Genomic DNA, 8,816 nt, shown 5'->3' with positions numbered 1-8,816 from the left:
CTATGTTCAGGAGGATAGTGGGGAGTTTGATTTACATGACTATTACAAGGCCAGACTTGAGCTACGCTGTTGGTCTTGTGAGTCAATTTATGCAAGTACCTAGAAAACCACACTTGGATGCAGTGAGACGCATATTGAGATATGTCAAGTCCACATTACATTATGGACTTTTCTATGAGGCAGGTACAGACGTACATGTGTTTGGATACACAGATGCAGATTGGGCTGGTAGTATGTCGGATAGAAGATCTACCAGCGGATACATGTTCTCTCTTGGTAGTGCAGCAGTTGCTTGGAGCAGCAAAAAGCAATCTATAGTTGCTTTATCGAGTACAGAGGCTGAGTATAGAGGTGCTGCTATTGCAGCATGTGAGGTAGTATGGCTGCAAAAGTTATTGGCTGATTTGGATGTGCAGGTGGAAGGTCCAGTTGTCATTTATTGTGACAACATGAGCAGTATACAGTTGGCTAGGAACCCTGTGTTCCATGCCAGGACAAAACATATTGAGGTACACTACCACTTTGTGAGAGAGAAGGTACTAGCAGGTGAGATTGACTTGGTGTATGTCAGCACACAGGATCAGATAGCTGACATCTTCACGAAGGCATTGGGTACAGAGAAGCTTCAAAAGTTTCAAAGCTTACTTGGAGTTGCAGAGATGCAATTGAGCTTGAGGGGGAGTGTTGAGATGACAAGCTCAACACATGCGGACATTGATGATGGACCGCCTGGTTAGATGGGTCCACACGTCTACACCTAGCACGTCGGTGGTCATTATGCATCTCACATGGCCACTGACTCACTACTTATTATATTCAGGTTGTTACACCTATTTACAACTGGCATAGTTATAGCGCCAGTCGACTAGTGTAGTCGGTTATGCATTGTTTGACTTAGTAGGCCACTTTCTTTTTATGTTGTATCTTATCTATACTTTGTGTACATTGTGAAGTGTGTGGAAGAAGAAGAAGAAATCAGCAAGAAAACGTTTTGGCCTCCATCTCTCTTCTTGTCTCTTGAGTGAGCTTCCCCTTGTGCATTCTGTGTGTGTTTGGCGCAACATCTTGAGCAACCCCCTCCACCACGCGATTCTTGACAATGTCGTCTTTGGAATATCCTCATCTTTAACATGAATCTGATAATACCCTGACGTTAAATCAATTTTGGAGAAGAATTTTGCTCCCTGCAGTCGATCAAGTAAGTCATCTATCCTTGGAATGGGGTGTTTATTTTTTATGGTTACTTAGTTCATGCCTCTATAATCAATGCAAAGATGAAGTGTACCATCCTTCTTCTTTTGGAACAAGAATGGAGCTCCCCAAGGAGGACTGCTAGGGCATATGTACCCTTGGTCCAGTAGTTGTTTCAGTAGTTGTTTGACTTGTTCCTTTAACTCAATGGCCTCAAGAATGGACATCTTATAGGGCCTTTTCGCAACTGGAGCAGCTCCTAGGAGTAGTTTAATCTCATGATCCACTTCCTTAGGTGGTGGTAATTTAGTCAGTTCCTCTGGGAACACATCCACATATTCCTTTAGCCATGATGGTTCTTCATTAGTGTCTTCTACCTTATTGGGTTTGTTTAGCTTGATCAGGTAGACAGGTAACCCCTTTCTTATTCCTTGAACTATTCGTATTGCCTTAGCTCACTGGATCTTTGGTTTACCTACTTCACCTTATGAGTAGCTCACCCTTAGGATTCTGAAAGGAGACTTGGCCCTTTCCACAATGAATGTGACCATCATTGCGGATTAGCCAATCCATCCCGAGTAGACATTCATGGACACCTAGATTCATTACTCTAAACCTAACACTTGTGGGCTCGTTTCCCAGTAGGAATTCCACCTTAGCAGTTTGTCTAGTGCAAGTGACTTCTCGCCCATTTGCTAGTTCGACAAGCAAAGTGGGTGCAGCTATAATGGCTATCCCTAACCTTCTTGCACACATCGGTGAGATGAAAGAATGAGTGCTCCCATAGTCAATCAAGGTTTTGAAATCCTTACCCTGGTAGTCCGATGGTGTTTGAATCATCGAGAATTGGCGGTTTGGCCCCTTCTTATGGAGGGCAGCATGAACGGTTGCCCTCTTGATCTCGGCTACAAAATGGATCTTCTTCTTCATTTAATCCTTTAATGATAATATTGGAAGTTTTTTCCCTTCCAAATGTTGCACAACCACGGCCATGGGTAGCCCTGGCTTGGCCTCCAAATTTCCCTTGACGGCGGTCCTTGCCAAGTTTGGGACATTCCCTTTTGAAATGCTTGGGTTCATTGCAGTGAAAACAACGTAGGCTTTGTTCACTTCTTTGAGTGGGGACAAAGTCATTGATTGCATTTGCTCTTAGTTTCTTCTGTTGACCTTGACTCTATCCTTTCTCTCTTTTAATTTGAGCTCTCGACATCCCTGGATTTTGGTCTCCGTAAGCCCAAGGTCTAGGCTGGACTTCTTGGCCAATAGGTCCTGCTCTTATCAATTTATCTTGCAAGTCCAAGGGACGCATCGATTCCAACCGAGTGTTTATTGGCGGATTCAATCCATCACAAAACTTCAAGACCTGTTGGGAGATGCTCATTGTCGGGGCGTATTTTAGCAAAGAAACAAATTTCGAGTAGTATGCTTCGAGAGACAGGCCCAACTGCCTCAACTTAAAAAGCTCATTCATTTTCTGAGTTCTATACGCAGGTGGCATATACCTCCCCTACACTACTTCCTTTAGTTTTTTCCAAGTTATTATGCTTTCACTGACTACTTGGTCTTTACACAATTGCTTCCACCATAGCTTAGCCTCGTTGGTGAGCTTGAGCTTAGCAATCATGGATCGGTTCACATGTGTTATTCCCACTGCATGAAAATAGTCTTCCATAGATTCAATCCATATTTCAGCATCAGCTTCAACAGTCTTCCCCTTTCCATCAAATTTTGGTAGCTTAATTTGTTTGAGGAGAAACTTCTTCTCTTGTACTTCTGCTGAGCTCAGTGTGGTAACAGAGTTCTGGATCTGCGCTTGGGGGTGTATTTGATTACCATTTAAACTTTCCTGTGTTAGGTTTGCATTTACACACCCCTATATAACTTAAATCAAAGCGCACATATTTTTCCATCGCAACCATTCAGATGAACATAAAATTCTTATTTAACCATAGGGAAACGTAAGCCTCAAGTACAATTATTTGGGAATGGATAGGGTTTGACTGAGACAATTTTTTTCCTTTTTAGAAGTTACATTAACGCCAGGTTAATAATTCTCTATTGGATTCAGCTACAGGGACAGAATAGTAGTATGGATTTGGGGAATGGATTCTTAGGAAACAATAAGTCATGGGAAGTTCAGGAAATCCATGTTTCTGATAGCCATGATGTTCATGCCACCCCATTATTTTAATTCCATCCACTAGTAAAATTTTAACCACCTCATCGTAGATGTAGTGATTCTAATCTACTTGCCGATGTCCAATGTGTAGGGTCGAGTTCACACGAGCCTCATGGAAGATAAATAACTTGATAATCTTTAAGTCTTCCAACCACTTTAACCTCTTCAGATTGTTTGGAAGATAGGTGAGTCGGTTGGCGTCTATGTAGCATTAACCTGTGCTCCAAGTCTAACACCTTCCCACATACAGCGATGAGGGGTTGTAGAGCCGATCCAAGATCCCCATCATGTCAAATCGTCTGCGATAGCTTGAGGATTTCATAGCTGTCATGAACATGATCTAAAATATGAGGAACGTATTCCATGCCTCGTAAGTGTGGAAGCGGCATCAATCCACAAGTGAGTATAAATGAAAAACATTTACTAATGAACATATCACCTCACTCTTCTTGATTTTTCTCCCTAATTTTTTTAGTGGTAGGTCGGCTCTGATACCAATTGTATTGTGCCCACCTATTGGCCATCCGAGCACGTTTTTAGTGGTCCATCGAGAGATGAGTCTAAGCGATGCCGCCTGGCACTCCCATGGAATGTCACGGGGTTTTTCACCTAGGGTTTCTCAAGTCCACCTTGCAACGGAATGGGAATATTCCCTTTACCATCGGACTGGGGGCGCTACCCCCGGACCCCCGCCAGGGGGGCCACTGGCCCCCCTGGGACCCCCCAGCCAGGGGCCGCTTCCGCGGCCCCCGGACCCCACAATAGGGGCCCCTTTTAACTCCCTTACACCGCAACTCGATGCAATGTGCCTCGAGTTGTTACCAGCTTAACCACTCCGTCTAACCCAAAGATTAGACCCACAACAGTCACCTTTTTGTCATCCGGTCACATAGACCTTATCTGATATACAAGTCAGGACTCCACCAATGTCCGGGCTCACACTTGGCTTCTCCTCATAATGGGGGCCTTACAACTTTGAGCACCATGGATCATTGGTAGCACCTAATGAGGGTGGGGCATTGATCATATCTAACACCCCCCCTCAATGTCCACCCATAGGTGAACTATCTCCTCGGCCCAATGCCGAGTCTCTGAAGATGAACTTGAAGCAGATCCTTCGTAAGTGCTTTGGTGAAGATATCTGCTCCATTCTCCTCTGTTGGACAGTAGACCAATTCCACTATCCCATCCTCCATCAAATCATGCACATGGTGATACTGGATCTCTATATGTTTGGTGCGTCTATGAAACACTGGATTTTTGGCAATGGCGATGCAACTCTGATTGTCACATCTCAGCACAGTTGGTTTTTCATCCTGCACTCCCATATGCCATAGAAACCTTCTCAACCATATGGCCTCAGATGCAGCAAAACAAGTTGCCTTGTACTCTGCTTCGGTAGAAGACAATGCCACTGTTGGTTGCTTCTTACTAATCCAAGAGAAAATTCCTGAACCCAAAGAGAAACAATAACCAGAAACTGACTTCCTGGAATCAATGTCTCATGCCCAATCTGAGTCACAGTTCCCCACAAGAGAAGTTCCGAAACTGTATGTGATACCATAGTCAAGAGTTTTCTTCAAGTATCTGAGCACCCGCATCCCAGCCTTCCAATGACTCTCATGAGTTTTGTTTGAGAACCTGCTCAAAACACCAATAGCAAAACTGATATCTGATCTGGTGTTACACAAGTAGATCAGACTGCCTCCTATACCTCCCAATATCTACTAGTATTGATGTATCCTCGACGGATAACTTTGCATTCACCTCCATAGGTGTAGCTATCTCCTTGCACTCGGTCATGCCAAATGCCTTCAAGATCTCCCATGCATACTTCTTCTGAGAGATGAAGATCTTTCCTGGCTCTTGCCAGACTTCAATCCCAAACAATAGTGTAGCAAGCCCAAGTCTGTCATTTCAAACTCAGAACTCAAAGCCTTTCGAGTTTGGTTGATCATATCTTCATAGTCACCTGTAATAAGAAGGTCGTCCACATATAGGACAATCACTACAGACTTTTTACAATCCCTGTAAACATACAAGTTAGCATCTGAGGCACATCTTTTGAAGTTTAGGTTTAAAAAGAACCTATCTATCCGCTGGTACCATGCTCTGGGGGCTTGTTTCAGCCCCTACAATGCCTTCTTCAGCTTACATACTTTGTTCTCAGAATGGGGGGCCTCAAACCCTGGTGGCTGAGCCACGTACACCTCCTCCTTGAGGTCGCCATTTAAGAACGCTGACTTAACATCCATTTGGTACACTGGCCACTTCTTGTGGGTAGCCACTGCGAGTACCGTGCGAATAGTGGTCATTTTGGCAGTTGGGGCAAATGACTCTTGAAAATCAAATCCTTCAACTTGTGAAAATCCTTGGGCAACTAGTCTAGCTTTGTACTTTTCTAAGCTACCATCAGCCTTGTACTTTACCTTCCAGATCCAGTTGGTGCCAATAACCTTCCGCTTTGCTGGTCGATCCACTAGCTCCCAAGTGTCATTCTTCATTATGCTGTCATACTCCACCTGCATAGCCGCCTTCCATGATGGATTTGCAAGTGCTTCTTCTAAGTCATTTGGCTCCTTTACTTCTCTCATAATCTCAACCATCAAGGCCATATTGACTATGTGAGTAGAAGCCCTCCTTTGCTCCTCTATTCTCTGAGACCTCCTTGGTCCGTCTGCCTTCTCCTCCAACAGATGCAGGCATAGGATTATTGTGGTCATAGAGCTGCTTCACCCAGCGCGGCAATGGCTTTTCTAGTGGGGTGATGTCAGGTTGGTGAACTTTTTCCTCATCATCTGAAGATGATGCTTCCTCCTCCTTAAGGATAGGGATAGCTCTCGAAACAGGTTCATAGTGGACTACTTCTTCGCTTGATGATAAAGTGGAAGAACTTGCCTTCTCCACCTCCACTGTATGCGGCTCCTCCTTGAACACCACATCACGGCTCGCGATGATCTTCTTTGCCTCTTGGTCATATAATTTGTAAGCCTTCTGCTCATCACTATAACCCAAGAATATACATTTTCTACTTTTTGGTTGTAACTTGTTTCTCTTCTCATCTGGAATATGTGCATAACATTCACATCCAAAAATTGTGAAATGTAAGACAGATGGTTTCTTACCAGTGCAAGCCTCATGAGGTGTTTTTCCCTTGAGAGCCTTTGTATAGCTCCGATTTAGAATGTAGACTGTAGTATTAACAGCTTCAGCCCAAAAATGGTTAGGCAATCCCTTGCCCTTTAGCATGCATCTTGCCATCTCCACAATGGTGCGATTCCTGCGTTCCACAACACCGTTTTGCTGAGGTGTGTGAGGCGTCGTCAATTGACACTTGATCCCTTTGCTCTTGCAAAAGCCTTCAAACTCCTTTGAGTTGAACTCACCACCACCATCTGTTCTAAATTTCTTCGTACTTTTCCCTGTTTCATTCTCAACAAGTATTAGCCATTCTTTAAACTTACCAAAAGCTTGAGCCTTATCACAAAGGAAGTACACCCACATCTTCCTACTATAGTCGTCGACAATCAACATAAAATAAGAAGATCCCCCCAAGGCCTGTGTAGGCATCTTACCACACAAGTCAGCATGCACCAACTCTAGAGGAGCCTATGCTCTATTCTTGCTTTCTTGTGGAAATGCCTTTCTCTGTTGCTTGCCCATCATACAAGCTTCACATGGTTTCTTCAATTTAGTTATTGTAGGTAGGTGAGCAACCATACCTTGCTTTTGCATCTCCTTCAATACTGCAAATCCGATGTGTCCAAACCTTTCATGCCAAAGCTTACTTGTGCCCACTCCAGCGGTGGCTGTAAGAGCACTTAGCTCATACAAGTTGTTCCTTCTTTCTCCTTTGCCAACAATTGTGCCAGCACTATCAATAATTTCTGCACCTGTCTTCTTGAACCTCACTTCATGACCAAGATCAATTATGGCAGCAAAAACTGATAAGAGACTTCTCCTGATTTCGGGAACAAACAACACATTTGAAAGCTTTTTTACCTCACCATTTGCAGCAACAAAAGAAATAGTACCTGTGCCCGCAGCAGGGCATTTAGTATAATTTCCAACCGTCACAGTGATGGATTCTTGTAGAGGCTGCATAGAACTGTATAGACCTTTCTTGTTGGTCATGTGACGGGAGACCCCACTATCCAACACCCATGAGTTAGTGGTAGATTCTTCTTGCGCCGAGGAGCACACTTCCTCAATGGTCGCCATGAATAATTCCAACTCTGCTTCAGCTGTGTTGGCTGTCTCTTTCCCTTTACTTTTAAGGGTACCATTCTTTTCATCTGCCTTCTTGACACGACAATCTGCAATTGCATGCCCTTTCTTCTTGTAGTAGAAGCACTCTCCTTGAAACTTCTTCTTGCCGCCCTTCTTCTTTTTGTCACCATCATTTTTGGTGGAGGAGACACCTTTGCCTTTTGCATTGGCAGAGAATGCATCATCTCCATTGTTGCTTCCTTCTCGGGCTTTCAGCCTCAACCCCTCCTCCATTAATAATGCACAAAAGTCCTCAAAAGTCAAGGGAAATAACATTTGAAGATGGAGTCATGTGGCTGCAAGCACCACTATCCACAATCCACTCATGAGACTGTGGGGCCATCATCATTGCATCAGTGGGCCATTGGAGGAACATCCTCTATCACCTCCAAATGGAGAAAGGTGGCTGATGAAGGAGCATTCACCATTGCTTAGTCCATGGTAGTCTTCTCCATCTTAGTGTCCTTATCCTTGCTGGAGTAGTCTTTCTTCCAATGACCTACCTTACCATAGATGTAGTAGCTAGACTCCTTGGCTTTGCCTCGTTTGGACTTCTCATCCTTCTTGTTGTTGTTGTTCTAATTCCCCTTCTATTGGGAAGGTTGACCAATCAAATCCTCTAACTTGGAAGCATTCTAACCTTTGAGTTGTTCCTCTTGGTCCAAGACCATTGAAACCAACTCTTTCCACTTAAGGGTCTTGCTCCACCTTGAAGTAATCAAGGAAAAATAGAATGCATTGAAATGGGGTGATAACTGAGAGAGAAGAGTTATTACCATGTCCTCTAAGAGGTAATCACCTTCCTTGTGTTGTTATGGACCTACATTTGTAACTGTCAAAGCTTATTAACATGCTCCACATAGAACAAGACTTGTTAGGACTAAAATCCTCATTTGAACCTCTAGAGACACCTGTTTCATCATGGTGATCTACTTGTACATTTGATCCAACTCTAGCCATATCTCACGCGCCATGGTCAAGTGCTTGATGTGAGCAATGTCAGTTGGAGTACAAGAGAGAAAGAGGAAAGAATGGATGTAGGCAATCAATTTATCCCAATGTATCTTTATCATCTCAACTTTCTCATTTCTAGAAAGCTTGGCACAGACTATAGGACAATTGATAGTCTTGGTCACAAGCTTTGCCAAATTATAGGGCACCAATAAGAACCTATAAA

Source organism: Lygodium microphyllum, chromosome 16 (assembly GCF_053477565.2).
Source record: "Lygodium microphyllum isolate KBCC chromosome 16, Lygodium_microphyllum_v1.1.10, whole genome shotgun sequence".
NCBI lineage: Eukaryota > Viridiplantae > Streptophyta > Polypodiopsida > Schizaeales > Lygodiaceae > Lygodium > Lygodium microphyllum.
Note: the sequence above shows the minus strand (reverse complement) of the source record.